We start from the raw sequence: 19,207 nt of genomic DNA on the forward strand, positions 1-19,207 counted from the left end.
TTATTGAGGGTTGTGTACAGGAAGATCAATGACTGGTATGCGCACGACAACAATGTAATAGCTATTGATCTCAAGTGTGAACTAATGTAATCATGTCATGAGCATTGCCTCTAAGTGAAATGCGCACGAGAGAAAAATGCTCACTCTTGCACGGGGAAAGATTGCACCTCTCTCTCTCTCTCTATCGTTCTATTGTTGCACCCACATCAACACATTTATGCACGCTTACTTGTTCTCTATCATATTGTAACATCTACAATATTCATATTATTTAGCAAAATTACCATAGATTTCACCTATAGTAGTGGTATCAGAGCGTAGCTTATGCTCTTGGGAGATGTAGCAACTAAGAGATAGAGATACACTCAAGGGAGTTGAGTCAAAATATTGGTGTAATCAAGCCATAAACACTCTTGCCACTCAAAACTCACAACCATGCTTTGATCAACATTTTGGTGGCTGCAGTGAGTGCCAATCAAAGCTAAGTCGTGCTCAATTTTTATTTTTGTGCTTTTTTTTTTTCTTTATCTTCTCTATGTGTATAAATTCTATGACTTGTATTAGATGAGCAAATATTGCAGTTACTAACTCCTTTTACTAAGATGAGAATAACCTCTCATCACAAGCTACTAAGAAGACTAAGGATATGACAAAATAAGATAGAGTTCTTAACCTCACAAGAAACATCAACTCTATTGAGAACTTGAAGGACTATTTACCATGCACGACTCCTTACCAAAGGAAAAGAAATGTTAAAAAGAATTATTAGATTTGGTTGTTGACAACAACGATTGTGCATCAATATTGCAGCATCACACACACACAACTAGCGAAACTCCTTGTAGACTATCGGAGGTTCATCACTAGATGCACAACAACCCCTTCCATCGTGCATGGAAAACTTGGCCATCATTGACATAGAGTTGTACTTGACGTCAAGATGCAACTCTCTTTTTGCCACCACCAAAAAGCTACCTCATCAACTGCATGGTCTCATGCTCATGCACCTCTTGCCACACACAACATGTGTGCACCACAATTTCTCACAAAAAAGATTGACATCATTTTCCTTCATGCAAAGCTTGTTTATTTTTATCGTCAAGCTTTTTTAATTTTTTTAGAAAAATCCGCTACAGCCTTACGTTTCCACTCATCCACTCATCAAATTTCTTTTTCTATTTTTTTTCTTTCTTCTTTTACCACCTTTTGTCAAGCCAACTATCACCATACAAACTATCCAAAAGAAAACACACATTACTCTTATCAAATTATATTTTTTTAAAGCTATCTTTCAAATATCCACCTTTCTCCATTGCTCCGAAGGACCTCTCTCTCTCTCTCTCTCTCTCTCTCTCTCTCTCTCTCTCTCACACACACACACACACACACACACACACACACACACACACACACTAAGGGAGAGCGGATTTAAGTTTTTTTTTTTTTTTTTTGTGGAGGGGCATTCTTCCTTTGGATAAGTAGCAATCTTAATGCTCTTGTACCTTCTCTTGCCATTGTATGAGATCTTCACTATGCCCAAGCCATAATCAATCACCCACAACTGATTGCTAATCTCTACACCAGTAGCGCCCAATGCCACTACATTGTTTTTGCATCAAAGACATAGATTTTCCCCTCTGTCATAGAGAACTCCACAACACTTGGCAGTGGGTTTACGAATTATTTTATTCCATCCAAAGGTGTGGTAAGAGAATCACCGAGTTTATTCACCACAAGCCATGTATTCCAAACTGTGATTTGCAATAGATAAACTTAATTATCAGCATCCCCCCTTGCAATGGACACCACTGCCCATAACTTTTCCAAATGGGTTGAAGATTCACCCCTCTTGGCATTGACTTTTGAGAATCAAGTAGATTTACTAGCAAGACTTCAACAAAACATATCGATGCTTGGCAGAAAGCGACCACAAAAGAGCTCGTGATGACCTTGAAGATGAACAAATCCTTAAAATTTTGAAGTTCGCATTTGATTCTTAGCAATCCCATAAGTATGGATAGATTACTAAAAAATCCTTTACATTTTTCAAGTTCGATGGCCGCAAAATTGATAAAATTTTACTATCTTGGTTAACACAATTTGATTATTTTTTTATAGCAAATCCTTCACTGAAAAGGACAAATTAGGTGTGCAACTAACCATCTACCTAGTCAAGCTTCACTCTGGCGGAGCAGACTTTGAAAAACGATAGAATAACTATCAACCTGGGAAAGCTTTCAACAACAGGTAAAATATTCCCTTTTGCCTCAATTTACTCTCGATGCTCGTCGTGCTTAGGACAAGTTTTCTTGGATGCAAGAAGATAATATTTCTTGCAGCTAGACTAACTATTTTTGGAAATGCCTTCTAGTCCTTTGCATGGTAAAAGAGGTCCCAATTGACTCCCTCCAACGTAAGTATGAAGATGGCTTACCCAATGGTATCCGATCTAAGCTAAATTCCCATAAACCCGACTAGACTTTATGAAGCTATATCCTGTGCTCATCATGCAGTGAAGGTATTCCACACATTGTCATGCATTTTTTGAATGAGCATAAAGTCACTAAGTCATGCCAAAAAGCTTGCCCACTAGCCTCATGCATATACATGTACATAGCTATTCAAGTCTTGGAAGTAGCCATGTAAAAATTCATGTACAAAGGTTTGATTATTCCAAGCTTGAATGTTGATGTTTTGGGTTGATTGAGACTTGAAAACATGGTTTTTAATAAGTATTTTCAGCCTTGCTTTATAGCTTGTGAATCGGACTTGTACATCATGAGTTATGAGCATCCGAAGCAGGTGGTCTCAACTTAGAAGGTGATTGTGAGTGCATGCGACGAGGGCAACCAGGCCAACTTGAGACTCTAATATTAGAAATGCTGAAGTTTTATTTTTGTGGAGATAGCCGAGGTGATGGGTTTCAAGCCATGTGTTACGGTGTGTCATTTGGTGACCGAAGCAGCAAGTTATGCCTCGGGGAAGTTGTCCGAGACGTCCTCTTGCTTGGGGGAGAAGCTGAAAATCGGTTGGGCTTGAGGGAGTTGGGAGGAAGTTTCCATGCGGCATGGGGACTATCCCACATGAGAAGAGAAAAGGGGAAAGTGGAGGGTACATACGGCACTTTGGGAGCCCACTATAGGTGTATCAAAGGTGAGAGTAGCTCTCTCAAGGCTTGGCTATGGGGGATTGTGGGCTCATGGGGAAGGAGATGAAAAAATTTTCAGTCCATAGTCAGCTGCCAAGGCCCCTGGCTTCATTTTTGGTCCACCCCCACCCCATTCCTTGATCAAAGGGTCACCAACAACTCATTTTTTTGCCCAAAAAAAGGCCTAAGAGGAGCCAATAAAAAGATGCCCAAGGAGAGAACATTGTCAGCTAAGAAGAAAGAAAAAAATCTTGGGGATAAAAGATAAGAAAGCCCCCATTTTAATAGCTGCAGCACCTGCACAACTTCCAGAGAGCTCAATTTTTTAGCAAGAAGAGTGCACCCCAGACTTTGAGCAGCCATAACTCTTTCATCATTCATCTGTTTTTTGTCTATGGATACTCTATGGACATCTCCACAAGACAAGCTTCGTCATGATATCCGTTGTTTCTCCTAATTTTGAGTGTGTTCCATGCTCGAAGGGTTTTTCATAAATCTCTACAAGTGTTTACCACAAGTGTTTTCGGCCGTGCAATAGTTCTTCCTTCCTATGATGTGGCTCGTGCAAGGCTATAGAGGCACTCCTTTTCCTTCTCGTTTGCATGCTAACATTGTTTTGGTGCCCCCCAGGAGGAGCAAGTGCTCCTATGCTCCAATTTCTATGAAATATGTCTATTTTGTAGGCAGAGAATGTAAGAGGAATGTGGGTCCTTGTGGACAACCGCCTATTCATGTGAAAATTGTGGACAGCACTTGAGGCGGTCGTATAATTGGATTGCAGCCTTTGGATGGTCATGAGGTTTTGTGAAGCCAAGCACTGGGGGACCGGGTTACCTAGTGTGAGGTGAATTAGGTATTGGAGCAATCCATCGACATCCCTTGAGCTTTCGACGTCACATGTAAGTGTCTTTATGGCAATCAAACATGGCGGACAAATTCATGGATTGCCTATGAGAATGCACAGACTTTTATTGAAAAATTGGAAGTCAATTGCTTACTACAAAATATACTAGACCAAGCTATATTGTTGTGGCTGATGCAATATAGTTTACAGGATGAGACAAAAGTTTGGTTACACAATCATGAAGAGTTGATGCAGGCACAAACTCCAGGGGTAGTTTTGAACTACAATCGTGTGAAGCAAGCTTTCCTGGCACAGTATAGATCCATTGAAGTGCCTGATGAAGTTTGGCATAAAATTCTAGGGTACACTCAAAAGAGTAATCAGAGTGTTGATGATTTTAGATCCATTGAAGTGCCTGATGAAGTTTGGCATAAAATTCTGGGGTACACTCAAAAGAGTAATCAGAGTGTTGATGATTTTGTCATGCAGTTCACCCGTTTATGGGATAAATGGGCCCAAGATTTGGGAAATGAGATCCCTCCATCCATGTTAAAGAAGGACCATTTTGTGGTGGCAAACTTAAAAGACAGTCTGAAGTTCAAAGTTGAGTTGAAAAGGTCCGCCACCTTCGAGGAGGCAGTCGCTATCACTAGAGAGGAAGAGTGGAAGGCTCAAAGACTTAATGAGTATGGGAAAGCGGTCCCTGTGCAAAGTAATGGTGGCCAAAAGGAAGAAAATCAAGCAGAGGCTGCCAACCTGCTCAAAGGGTTGCTAATGCTGAACAATTACAGTGGAATATGCAAGACATGATTACCATGATGCAGGAATTGCGACTTAGTGTTTTTGGAGGTGGAGGTGGTCATGGTCGCGGTTGTGGTAGAGGGATGGCTCAGGCATGTGAAGCTCAGACTAATGCTAATGTGGGTCATGGACAAGGCGGTTTTGAGCTACAAAGGAGGTTCATCCCTACCTGTTATAATTGTGGTGAACTTGGTCACATCAGCACTTATTGTTCAAAGCCAACAAGGATGGGAGGTGATATGTTTCCATTCCCCCAGCAGATTCCTAATAGGGCTAATGATTATGCATTGAATATACGGGGAGATCAAGGTACCAAACAAGAAAATCAGGCCTCAACCTGTGGTGGTCATGTAGGTATTGTTTGGGTTGAAAAGAAAGAAGTAGATATGCTGCCCATGGGCAAAAGAGAGAGGAAAGTCTATGATGCACCTGGTACTAGCAAAAAGAAAGGGAAGGAGAAAGAGGGTGAAGATGCGAAAGCCAAGATAAAAAGAAGACATCGCAAACAATTTGAAGTGGCAGATTTATCGTTGGGAGAAGGCCAAACAGCTTACAGTTTAAAGGATGATCTGATTGGGAGGAAAGTAGATTGTACTTTTAGACAGTTGATGAATATGGTGCCCAAACTTAAGAGGCAGTGGAAGTCATTAGTCAATCCAATGAAATAGCCGAAGCATGGACAAGTCAGAGTGTTGGTTGTGGGAGAGTTACCCGACATTTGTCCTGTGGTGAACACTTGACACAAAGGTGTGGGCATGGGAGAGGCCTACATTGATGGAGGTACTCAAGTTTGTGTGATCACACAGTCATGTGTCGAGACACTAGTTCTCATTACATGCGGAAGCTCTGGGTTTTGGATTCAACTAGCAAACCATGCCAAAGTGAAGTGTTTGGGGATGATTAAGAATTTGGAAGTTGAAGTCTTTAATGTGAAGGTTATAGTAAACTTTCATGTTATGCCAGCTGACCTGGGAGCTTTTCCTCTCATTTTGGGATGACCTTGGTTGAGAGCTGCTGGTGCTGTGCAGGATTGGGGCAAGGGAACAATCTGTGTGTATGGCAGGAAGGGTGAAAACCAATACAACAAAAATTAAGAAGGATGGGTAAGGAACAAATGAATTCTTTAAAGGAAGAAGTGGATAAGCTTTTGGATGCAGGCTTCATTGTGCCAGTGGATAATGATAAATGGGTAAGCCCTGTAGTGGTCACTCCAAAGACATTAGGAAAAAAATGGACTCTCCATGGGCCTTGTAAGAATCCCTAGTTTAAAGGAAGCCTGCCAAGATTAAGGGGGACAAAGGCTTTGAATGGGGCTATTTTGGTAGGGTCTCCTCCACCTTTGACCCCTAAAAAGGTAGGAGGAAGGGGGGGGGGGGGGGGGGGGGGTAACCATTTAAAAAGTAGGGAAGGGGGGGGTAAACCATTTGAAAAGTAGGGGGGTAGGGGTTCTTCTCTCTCTAACTTTTTGGCCAACTTGTAAGTGGCCTCTTAACTCTCCCATGCCACCTAAGCAAATCCGTGGGTCAAAGAGGTCAAAAAAATGACTTTTTTCAAAAACTTTCAAAAAAACTCTATTCCCCCCTAAAAAGTACCCCCAACATATACACATAATAAAAAAAAGATTTTTAAGTTAAATTACTCAAAATTCAACATTTTTTGACTCCCTCCAAACTTTTAGGAAATTCCCCCCAAAATTGAAAACTTTCCCTCCTAATCTAAGCTCCTCTCCTACACCCATCTCCCTTGCACCTGCACCTGCTGCTGCACCTACACACCCATCTCTCCATCCTTCAAGCTCCATCTCTCCATCCTTCAAGCTCCATCTCTCCATCCTACAATGCCTCTTGATGACGTGACCAATGTCCCAGCAAGCTCTTCACGTGGTAGGTCTCCAGGGCTTTTCCTACGCCTACCTCAAGAGTATGTTCCGACAAAGAAAACATGCTTGGGTACATTACCTTCAGCCAATGAACGCCGCGCTCAAGGGGAGAAGAATGTGGATCTCTGGATAGACGGATGCTTGTATCCAAAGGATCCTTTTCTCAATGTTCATATGTCTTTTACAAACATTCCATCACTGTTGCAATACGTTGGAAATGGAGAGCAAGGTTTGTTGGGCTACTGCAAGAGACTCAACAAACACGAGATTGCGCGATCCGAGATCTACTTGCGTCATTGGCAGTTGCTTAATGGGAGTTTCCACAATCTTCAAGATCAGATGCAAACAGCTACTAGTGCGCTTGCGGAGGCAAAGAGCACCATCACAACCAAGGAAAATGTAATTAAAAAGCTTGAGGATACTCTTTCACACATGAAGAGTACTGCATGGGAGGTAGGGTGAGGAAACGAGAGTTGTCCGAAATTCAGACTCTCGCACCACGTGGAGGTGTAAGAAAACGAAGGGTGACAGCTATGAGGTAACATGTTTTGTCCCTCATGTTGTTTAAGTCTAATACGGCTCATCATTGTTGTTTTGGGCAATAGGAACTTAGTCCAAGAAACGTGCGGCGGAGAGAATGCGGAAGCTAGGGCTACTTTACTTCGTTCTTGTTTCAACAAAGAGGATTTTATTGGGATGCTTGATGCTCCAGAGGCAAAACACTTGAAAGACGCAATCACTAAGAGAGTTCTTAGTGATTTTTCTAATATTGTCACTGATCTAGATGTTCAGGATATTTGTGATTTTGTTGGGGTTAGTACCAAGGGCTATCAAGCAATACATCAAGTGTTAAAGGTTGCATTAAGAAGTCGAGGAGTCACGGAAAACCTATTCCCACTTCCTCACAGAGTGTAGATTGCCAAGAAGGTGTCAAATGAAGATGTTGTTCACCAATTAGGGGACTACTTGTATATTGAAGACACGATGCCTCTTCAGCCTCTCCGTAGCAGGTTAGTTTAGAGTTGCATACATGCTCTATGATGTGTCATAACAAGCATTCTGAGGCTTTATGTTGTTGGCAGTTCTTGAAGGCAAGCTTGTGTTCGTGCTGAAGTTGGATGAGTGTGTAATTGTTAAAGGGAGAAAGTTGGAGAGAATGAGCATCACGCTTATGAATGAAGCCCTAGCTTATGCCAAGCAATCTTGCAGTTCGAGTGAAGCGACAAAGCCCTCTTTTAGTGTGCAATCAGAGAAGGATATATGGTGGCTTGATGCAATTGAAGTTCCGAAAGAGACACATGAAGTCCTTGCATGGATTTTCAGTAGAATCCCATGGGTCACAGAGGTCATTAAAGCTCAAATAAACGGTGAGAAGCTCATGGTTCCAGGACGTGGGGAGTTTGATGTTGAATGGCATTTAGGTGGTGATCTAAAGACCATAAAGTGCATGCTTGGATGCAAACAAGGTGCAAATTCTTTACTTCCCTGTCCATTCTGTACGAAAGGGCACAAGACAAGTCGAGCAACTCAAGTGGAAGGTCAGGACAAAGATAATGATGACCATATAAATAGGGAGTGGCAAACTTCGGTTCTTTCATGTGATATGCTGCAGGTGCCCAATAGGGATAGCAAAGATCCTGGGTGGAACCCCATAATTCCCTTCTCCCTCAACAATGTTCATTTTTGTACATTGCATGCGTTTATGCGAATATTTGATAGGATCCTAAAGCATCACATTGATTATGCTTTCACAATGAAGCCCCTTCAACGGTCAAAAGACTCCTTGCAGGGGGTGGAGACGCTCCTTAATGAGATTGGATGTCACCGATCAAGGGTGAACATTGCAGCAGAGACTTGTAGGGAGAAGACATATGAGGTGGCACAGAAGGTTTCCATGAATGGAGCCAAGGCACGTCGATTTTTCAAGAAGATGTCAAAGTCTCCAATGCAGGTATCCAAGGCAAGTGTCGATCTAGCAAGTGAGAAGCGGTGGGAGTTGTGGAAAGATTTGTGTTCATGCACGACGGACAAAGATCCCAATGTGGAGGTTGCTAACCAACGCAAGCTAGTATGGTCATCCTTTCAAAAGGTTGTGCAATTGATGAATCTTTCAAGCACCACCGTTGAGCAGCGAGAGGAGTTCAAGAAGGTGCTTTATGAATTCACAAAGGCCGCTAAGGACGGATGGTCTGAAAGCAAGATTACACACTACATGGTTTGTTTTAACGGACTTAATACATATGCAATGTTTGAAAATGCAACTTTTCTATTCGCTTATCTCCTTTTTGGTTGTTTTAGCACATTCTCTATGCGCATGGTGCATACTTCATGGACCGCTATGGTTCGCTTGATATATGGAGTACACAAGGCATGGAGAAGTCCCACTATCGAGCAAAAGAAGTCTACTTCAAGAATACTCGGCATGGTGGTGGTAGTTCACACTCCAACTACCTCCAAGAGATGTTTAACTGGTTTTTTAGGCACACCTTTGGGAGAACTCGTACTATTGAGAAAGCAAGAGAATCGATGTTAGCAAAGCAGTTACACAACGCTTCCCGTACTGCAGCATCCGAGAAGTGGAAACGCTCGCGAGCGTCCCTGGGCCATGAATCTTGGCGTGCAACTAAATATCGAAAAGGCAGCGTTTGGGCGTCGCGTCAGCCGTCCGCATGATCCAGGTTTAGTTGTTAAATTCAATTGCTTTATTTGAGTTTCACTCAATTGGCCGCATAGTGTGAAAGGGCCCAAATCTCAAAAAAACCTATTTAAAGGTTGAAGGGGCTCATTTTGTCATTTTCCCTACTAGGTGCTACCATGGCAAAAACAAAACAAACGGCTAGGATTGCATATCCAGAGGGGCCGGATGGCCAACGACTCAAAGGTACAGCAACAGAAGCTAGAACTTCACAAGCTCAAGGTGAAGTCCACACAGAAGAAGCTGGAGCTTCAAATCAGCATGGCCAGTCCTCTATAGCAGCAAAAGAGAGACGGAAGCATCGCCTTGTTGTCTATTCATCGGACTCCAACGATTCTGATGGCAACAGGGAGGATGAGAGCGACCAGGGCAAAGAAAAAAACAGCCAAAAGCAACCATCAGAAGGCTCCGAAGAGACGCAAACGGATGAAGATGCCCCATGGGTTGGCGTCCAAATACAAACTTATCAGGCTCACATGTCTATTGGGGGCAAGACACTTCCTAAAGGGAGTGGACCTACACCATCACATCCGGTCAATAGTGAAGAGCACGAATCAGATGGAGAGTGGGTGGAATCAAATTATGAGGTGTTGGAAGTGCATGTGCAGAAAAAAAAGAGAAAGAGCATTGTCTACAAGAAGAGGAAGCAAGCTGCCCCGACTCGTGCCAAAAATGCACCTCCACGTCGACCTCAAAAGGTACGAAAGCGCAACTGTGCTTTTGCGGAGATTCGACACTATCAAAAGAGCACCGAGCTCTTGATTTGGAGGGCCCCTTTTGCAAGGCTATGCAGGGAGGTTTTGCAATTGTACAACACTCAGTTTCGGATGGGCGCCGTGGCCATAGAGGCAATCCAAGAGGCAGCAGAGCAATATTTAACTGGCATATTCGAGGATTCTAACCTCTGTTCCATCCATGCAAAGCGTGTAACCATTATGCCCAAGGATATGCAGCTTGCTCGCCGTTTGCGCCATGAGGAGTAGCTTGTAATTAGGCATCAACCTTTTTGTATTTACAGAACTCCAAGATTGGGAAGAATTTGAATACAAGCGTCTTTTGATTGTATATCCCACTCTGTGCATTGTATTGGGAAGAATTTGAATATAAGCGTCTTTTATTGTATACCCCACTGCGCATTGTATTGTTTTAATTCTGTACCATGCAATGTAGCATTGATTCAAGTTTTGTCTACCTTCTATTGTATGTATGTAGCCATTAGCTTGTTATTGTGAAAAATTGCCTACGTTTAGCACCTTGGCTAAGTGGGGCATGCACTTCCTGATGTATCCATGCTATGTGACTCACTATTGCATGGCAAAAACATCTACAAAGTGTTGAAAATGGCTTGGAATGCCCCCAAATTGGCTGCCACAAGGGCGCGCATTTGGGGCTTCCAGAGGCCTATGGATGGACACAATGCGCGCCCTTGTGGCAGCCTTTCCTAGTGCTTTCCAGACACTTTCCAGTGGTTTCCAGACAATTTTGACAAGCAATAAGTATGTTTTGTTTGCTTCAATGCTTCAATTAGCATAGATGCTGCTGGCAATCATCCCCCCTTAGTCCATGTCAGTCCTATACTCCAAAAAGGGCTTAGATATTGCCACAAAGTTTACTCTTGTGGTTTGTTAATACAACTTTAGGTATCTAGGGCAAGATGGGCTTAAGGTTACCTGGTCACTCTGTTTTGTAACTGGGTATGCTCCTATACTCCAAAAAGGGCTTAGATATTGCCACAGTTTTCTCTTGTGGTTTGTTGATACAACTTTAGGTATCTGGGGCAAGATGGGATTAAGGTTACCTGGGTATCCATTTCTTTCTCTTTTGCAACTGGGTATTAATGTCTTGTCACTCTGTTTTGTACCTGGGTATGCTCTTAGATGTGTCCAATTTCATCTGCCACAAGGGCGCGCATTTGCACAGTTCATCAGCTGATGGAAAGCCCCAATGCGCGCCCTTGTGGCAGCATATTTTAGGGACTTCCAAGCCCTTTACTAGGCACATACATAACTTTGGAAGCCTAGATATAACAAAGTATGCATTTTTTAAATTTTAATGCCTGCCAGACCCTTTAGTAGTCATAGGAGAAATTATGGCGCTTCTCATACACAATGGAAGCCCAACATATAAGAAATTCAAAACCTTGCAAGAAAGAGAGTCATAGACAGCAAAAAGTAGTTTCATTAAAGAAATCAATGCTTTACATGATATTCGGCTTTTGCTTTAGGATCTTTCTAATTACAATTTTCTGGCGCTTGGCCTTTTGGGGTGGCTCCCTGTTAAGTAAAGTGGTTGTGATTTCTTGGGTGTCATTAACCCCTACAGCTTGGTTCATGCCGACATGGGCAATAAGGCGCCCGTGAAAGTTTACACCGAAAGTGGATATTGCAAAATCTTTCTTTACAAGCACTACAAGGTTGGCCGTTTGGGCAAGTGTTGTTAAACACAACGCCTTGGAGAGTGAACGGAGAGCAAAAATGTTGTAGCGACCATTGGGAGAGTAGTCGACATGGACAAACACCACGACACCAGTGGGAAGTGTGCCGAGGTAGTGAGCAAGTGACGCTTGAGGTCCGAACGGCGTCCTCCTCCCCCCTGACCGTTGCGCCCAGGCGTCAACCTCTAGAACATCCTGCAGAACATAGGTTTTCTGAGATATGGCACAGAATTATCATATAACATTAACAAAATCATTTGTAACAATCAAATGTAAGTGAGCATCTATACCTCTTGTCTACGATCCTCCTCATCGGCATCCGGGTGCAAGTAAAGATCCACGCTTGACTTTCCCTTTGGATCAAGCAAAACAGGTGTTGCAGCAGGTGGTGGTGAATCCACTCTTGCGCGTTTAGCCAAACACATGGCTTGCACGGCCACAAACTCCTCCTCAGAGACCTTGGCCTGCTCGGCCGCTGCCACCTCGGCTTGTGCGATCGCCATTGTGTCCGCCAAAGTATTCCCCATGAGCAGTAGGAGATCATCGTCATGGGAGGTGGTGGTATCAAGATCAAACTTGCCATGGGCATCGAGGATGGGGAAACACTCATCCATGCGAAGCTCAAAGGATTTCTCCAGATCGTGCATAAACACAAACTCCTCCCCACCCACCACAATGGAGGAGAAGCGGGTAATCTCTACCTCAGGGATGGCATCCCGAGTGGTGGTTCCTTCTGGTGGTTCGGAGGATGAACCGACTGATGGAGAGGCCTCCAAGAGGCCTTGAATCCCTACAGGGTAGGTCAAGGCAAGCGTCCTCTCCTCTGCGGATGAGTCAATGGCCGCGGGCTTGGGGTCCTTCACATCAGCCAATACCCCGCCGATCTACAAGTGAGGTAGCACTACGTCAGGGCCTGCTGGGCACTCGTGAAGGAGGAAGATCATTATGGCCTGAACAGAGGAAAAAGTGTTTCTGATCCTTCCCTTACGCATTGCTCGCACATCCACAGCTTCAAGCCGAACATATTGTACGGCAGGTTGTGCTATGGTGGCAAAGCGTGCAAGCCGCTGATGAAATGGCCTATCCCCTTGGTAGATGTGGTGGAGAAGGCCTTTAGGGACCCATTGCCCTGGCCGGTTTGGTAACTCAACAATGAATCTCCCCATGCACGGGAAATGTATGAAGTAATGTGCTCAAGAGATTGAGAGTGGAGGGTCAAGGTGGTTTCCAAATCGGGTTGGGTTGTGAAAAATGCTTGAAGCTCAGGGCGATTTGCATGCCCAACCTCAGTAAGGAATGCATCTAAAGCACTAGTAGCATCCATTTCTTCTCTTTGCATGATTGGGTATGCTAGGTCTCTCTGCAATGCTGGGATGAAAATGGTGAAATGAGGAGGTGGTCCTCCTTATATAGACATATTCCATCTCGAAAAAATAAAAAATATGCATTTAACACCACCTTAAAACTCAAGTACAAAATCAAGTACAACACCTTAAAACTTTTTAAAATCTTTAATAAAATATCCATTATATAAACGATTAAAGTTACAAGCCAATTCACTTAGACAAGATGATTTCGTCTGTAGCCCAATCTTTGTAAACAAGCATAGTGGCCTCCATCCGCCTTCCAATCTATACAACCAAAAATGGCCAATCAAAATACAAAAACCCACAAAAAATAAGAAAAGGTCGCTAAGCAAGCACAAAGCAGACCTTGCGTTGTTCTAGTTTGAAACTTGCATTACCGACATCCTCGAATCCCATTATGACAAAGTGTTCCCGAAGATTGGCAAGAGTCCAATGCGGATTCACTGCAACCACCTCCACCTCGTTATTGGGCATGTGGACACGAATTTCAAAGGATTGAATCTCTTCGGCTGTCAGCTGCAAGGGTATCCATTTGCCACGTTTGTGCATCCACCTCTCATAACTAAACAGTGCATACAAGGTGCACCTTGCTTTCAAATACAGAAGGCAAAGTTGTGTGGGGGACACATTGCACTTATAACGGTCACCATCATGAAAACCGTCAACATAGCCCCAATTGACACCTAGAATGGTGTCCATTGCATCTATGTCAACTTCTTTGCAAACAAACATTGTTGGTGTTTCTACAATCGCCAGAGAGCGGAATGCATGCACAAACAAATGAATGGGACAATGCCAATTGAGACCCACCGATCTGGTTGCCTTACCAAACTTTAGGGACCCTTGGAAATCTTGCAGCACCTTGCACTTGAAAGAAAGCAAAGCCCAATGGTCTGGAGTTGGCCATTCTGCACTCTGCAATGAGGGTGTCTCCACGGCTTCTAACCTACCATAGCTTTGGCTTGACTTCGGCACCACGTACTTGTGGGAGTACATGAATATTCACTGCTCAGTAAGTTTTTTCGATGAAACATTAGGAAACATAAGCTCCCCAATGTGAGCATGCACAACCATGAACGTGCCTTAGAGGCACTCAAGCAGCTGCTCCTCAACTAAGCTGGATGGAAAAACATCTTTACAAATGCCCTTAGTTAAACATAATGATCACATAAACGTAAACATGACATATGCATGGGATAGCTAAACCATGAAAACTTACAATGAGGTTCAAATTGAGTTGAAGCTCTCTTGAGGTCGAGCTCAGCTGCACTGTAGACGTGTTGCACGATGGCCACCATTCCGGACTTTGTTTCTTTGAATGCCAATAGCCGGCCCTTCCAATGACGTTCCAATAAGCCTCGACACCGTACGCGATGAGGTCCAGCACGTGACGGTTGCATGTAGATCCATGCACCCTTCTTGAATACTTGTGGGATCCATACCCCCTCTGAGTCTTTTGTGTTGTGCAACACAATCTCCTCTATCTCTGGTTTGGGCCGTCTATGCGTGGACATGCTTGGGAAGTTGGGCTTAGGAAGGGATTTGAAAGAGTTGAGTACTGAGGGGAGGGTGAGGTGAGCTGCCTATGGTGGCTATGGTGGCTTTGACAGTGGAGATAGAGAAAGAGGGGAGGAGTGAGAGGTAGAGAGGATAGTGGAGCTGTGGGCTATGGAGTGTGGGACTGTAGAGGGTTGATGGAGGTGTGAGAGAAGGGGGAGCTATGGAGAGAGAGGAAGAGAGTGGTGGAAAGCTTTTAGCTATGGCTGCCTTGACTGTAGAGAGAGAATGGGAGGAGGGAGAAGAGGGAGAGTGTGGGAGAGAAAAGTAATGAGGGAGAGAGAGAAAAGTGGATTTTGGGGGGAAAATTTGACTTTTTTAAGTTAGTTTATGTTTTGGGGTAGTTTTGGAGGCAAATGGGTCAACTTTGGAACTTTTTAAAAAATTTCAATTTTTAGGGTTTTTAAGCATGCGCGTTTTTTTTTTGGGGGTCCCTCCCTCTTTTATGACACCTCTCTCCTCCTATTTACCCCCCCCCCCCCCCCCCCCCCCCTAGCCTACCTCCCACCTCTCTCTAAGAACCAAGCATTGAAGAGGGAGACAATTAGACTGCACCCCTACCATTCCTCCCCCTCTAGGTGATATCCCAAGAGCCTTCTCATTGGTTCTCCCTTAAGCCTTCACTAATCAAAAAGGCCCAAGGAAAGTCCATATTTTTCCTAATGAAAGATGGGAGTTGGAGATTTTGTGTTGATTACAAGCCATTAAATGCAGTGACCAAGAAAGATCCTTATCCTTTGCCTTTCATTGATCAACTTTTAGATGCAGTGACTGGTTTTGAAATATATAGTGTCTATGATGGTTATTCACAATATTTTCAGCTTATCCTTGCTCTTGAAGACTAGAAAAAGACTACTTTTATTATGCCATGGGGTTGTTTTTGCTTGTGCTGCCTTCCTTTTGGGTTGACAAATGAGCCTGGAGCTTTTGAAAGAAAAGTGGATTGGGTCCTTACCCCGTTCCTTGTGAAGTTGTCAAAGGATTCATAGATGATTTTTGTGTATACAATTGAAGGAAAGAGCATGTTCAAAATCTTGAAATGACTTTTGCAAGGTATGATGAATGCAGGGGTCAGTTGAACCCTAAAAAATGTCATTTGGTGCAGCCAACGGTAAAGCTTCTTGGACATGTGATTTTGGAAAATGGGAATGAAGTGGATCCATAGGAAGTGGAGGCTTTGTTGTTGCTGTCATCTTCAAAAGATACGAGACAGTTAGCCACTTTCATACAAAAGGTTAAACATCTGTCTCGTTTCATACCTTTGGCATCACATCTATTGTATCCATTGCAGCAAACAGTTAAGAATGATCCCTTGGAGTAGTCTCGTGATTGTGGTGATGTTTTTGACAGATTCAAAGAAGTTTTGAGTACACTACCCATCATGCAAGCTCCTGACTGGGAAAAGGAGTTTTATGTTAACCCATCAGTGGGAGATGCCATTGGGACCATGTTGTTGCAAAAGTGGAAGGAATCTGAGTATATGTAGCCTATTCATTATGCTAGCAGAGTGAAGACTCCTCATGAGTTTTCTTTGAAATTGAATTGGTGATGACCAGTATGGTTTATGCTTGCAGACGATTCAGACACTACTTGTTGCAAAAGTCATTTAACTTTCTCACCATTTATTCATTTCTTGTTCAATAATTCAAATATATCAAAAACAGTGATGAGATGGGTTATTGAACTTCAGGAGTTTCAGTTCACCTTTTTGGTGGAAGAGTACTCGGGCTACCATGGCAGATTTACTCACTTATAAAGACACTCCTCTTTTGGTTAAAGAAGAGGTGGTGCGAAAGAAGAAAGTCGAGACTCTGGCCATATTTAATGCTTCACTATTTTATTTTGATGGCTCTTATCGAAGAAGTCATGATGCTGCTTCGGGAGGCAATTTCATTTATGATGCTTAAGGAAAACTTGCAGTAAGGAAGCAAGGGCTAAAACTTGATGCAAGTAGCAACAATGAAGCACAATATATGGCTCTTGAAGGTGGTTTGCACATCTATTTGCAGTTGGGGATTAGATGGCTACAGATCAAAGGAGATGCCTTGTTGGTTGTGAAGCAAGTATTGGAAGTATGGAAGAATAAGAATCCTAAACTGAAGAATTTGTGCTTCAAGGTGAAGTCGTTTCTCAAAAAGTTTGAAGCATGGAGTTTGCAGCATATTGAGAGGTCTCAGAATGAAGAAGCTCATGATGCTACCCAAGAAATGATCACTTGTGTGGTTGTGTTAAAGGAAAATGCCCCTTTATATCATGGAAGGGAGGTGTTATCAAAGGAGATAGATTTTCTATTGACGGATGTTCTATCTGAAGGTTTACCATCTTCGAAAAAAATATGTGTTTATAAGAAAAGCCAAGAAATACAAAATGCTTGATGATGTGTTGTACATGAAAGGAAGTGATTTGGTTTTGTGTCATGTGCCCTGGAAAGAGGAAATCTACAAGATCCTTGAAGAAAATCATGAGGGATCCTGTGGAGGCCATTTGCTATGAAGATCATGTTGCATAAAATTTTGCAAGAAGGCTATGTATGGCCAAGCATTCAGCGGGATGTTAATCATTGGTGCAAGTCATGTTTACCTTGCGAGAAGATGGGAAAGAGAATTTTGAAGCCCGAATTGCGACATACAATTCTAGCTTTTGATGTGTTTGAAAAATGGGGTCTTGATGCTATTGGACCCTTACCTATGACTAGCAAAAGAAATGCTTACATTCTGACAGTAGTGGATTACTTATCACGATGGGCAGAAGCTAAGGTGGTCAAACAGCTTACCAGTAAAGAGATGGGAAAGTTTGTTTGTGAGCATATATGCTACAAATTTTGTGTGCCTCTAGAACTACTTTCTGATAGAGGACCAAGATTAAGAGGAGAACTATTCGATTTCTTATGCGAGAAGCTCAATATACAACACAGTTATAGTTCTCCTTATTATCCACAATTCAATGGTCTCAATGAGAGGTTCAATGGAGAGGTGGTAAAGATCTTGACAAAGATGACCCATACATATGGGAAGACTTGGGATTGAGAGTTACTTTGTGCAATATTTTCTCCTTATCACTTGGTTTATGGCAAGGAAGCTTTATTTCCAATTGAAGTGGAGATTCATGCACTCAAATTGTTGTCATTGGGAGATGAAGAGCAAACAAATGCTTGGCAGAAAAGGTTGTTGGATTTACAATGTTTACAATTGGACAGAGTTTTAGCTTTGAGATACTATGAAGAAGTGACAAAGAAGGCTCAGTTAAAGGATAATGAATGCGCACAGGAGAAGGGAATTAAAAAGGGTGATCTGATGTTGCAATACAATAGTAAGTTGGACAATACCTTTCAAAAGAAGTTTCAAATCAAATGGGAAGGTCCCTTTACTATCGTGAATAAATTTGATAATGGCACATATCAATTAGCAGATTTGAGTGGTGCACAACATAAATATCGTGTTAACGGTTATAGATTGAAGAAGTATCTGGCGTGTTTGATGACAATTGTGACATATGAGATGCTATCAATAGAGGAAGACAATGTGGAAACATTTGAGGATGTGGATGAGGTTTCTGGGGATGAGATGAAGCAGTTGCTCACCCTAGGAACCTTTTCTTGTTATGAATGATCAAGCACGCATGCTATATCATGCATTTTTTGAATGAGCATAAAGTCACTAAGCTATGTCAGGAAGCTTGCCCACTAGCCTCATGTATATACATATACATAGCCCTGCAAGTCTTGGAAGTGACCATGTGAAAATTCATGTACAAAGGTGTGATTTTTCCAAGATTTAATGCTGATGTTTTGGGTTTTTCAAGACTCCAAAACATGGTTTTCAATAAGTATTTTCAATCGTGCTTTATAGCTTGTGAATCGGACTTGTACATCATCAGTTATGAGCATCTGAAGCGGGCGGTCTCAACTTAGAAGGTGATTGTGGGTGCATGCGACGAGGGAAACTAGGCCAACTTAAGAGTCTAAGATTAGAAATGCTGAAGTTTTATATTTTTGGAGATAGCTGAGGTGATGGGCTTCGAGCCGTGTGTTACAGTGCGTCATTCGGTGATCGGAGCAACAAGTTATGCCTCAAGGAAAGTTGTCCGAGAGGTCCTCTTGCTTTGGGGAGAAGCTGGAAATTGGTTGGGCTTGAGGAAGTTGGGAGGAAGTTTCCATGTGGCATGGGGATTATCCCACATCTTCTTCATCTCCCTTTGGTGCCCCAAAACTTTTTCTCCAAAAGAAAAACAAAACATTTTGCATGTGCATAGATTATATAGCATTGAACAAGGTCATTGTCAAAAATCGACCTCCCATTCCTCGTGTAGATGACCTTCTCCATCAACTACGAGGTGCTAAAATTTTCAACAAAATTGACTTGAAGTCAAATTACCAACAAATATCCCAATGACATTTTCAAAATTTCTTTTTATACACATATGTCTAGACGCTATGAATTTATTGTGTTACCTTTTGGCCTCACCAATGCACCTGCCACATTT

General features: G+C 42.7%; 1 long non-coding RNA gene across 1 annotated transcript; it reads left to right on the top strand.

Moving 5' to 3' along the window:
- Positions 1–1,336: 1,336 nt before the first annotated feature.
- LOC147433957 (uncharacterized) lies at positions 1,337–18,834 on the top strand. The gene is made up of 4 exons (XR_015185231.1): positions 1,337–2,011; positions 2,119–2,247; positions 15,794–15,959; positions 16,076–18,834. It is a non-coding gene; the product is annotated as an uncharacterized LOC147433957 (long non-coding RNA).
- Positions 18,835–19,207: the final 373 nt, after the last annotated feature.

Source organism: Adiantum capillus-veneris, chromosome 19 (genome assembly GCF_014529385.1).
Source record: "Adiantum capillus-veneris isolate H3 chromosome 19, ASM1452938v2, whole genome shotgun sequence".
Taxonomy (NCBI): domain Eukaryota; kingdom Viridiplantae; phylum Streptophyta; class Polypodiopsida; order Polypodiales; family Pteridaceae; genus Adiantum; species Adiantum capillus-veneris.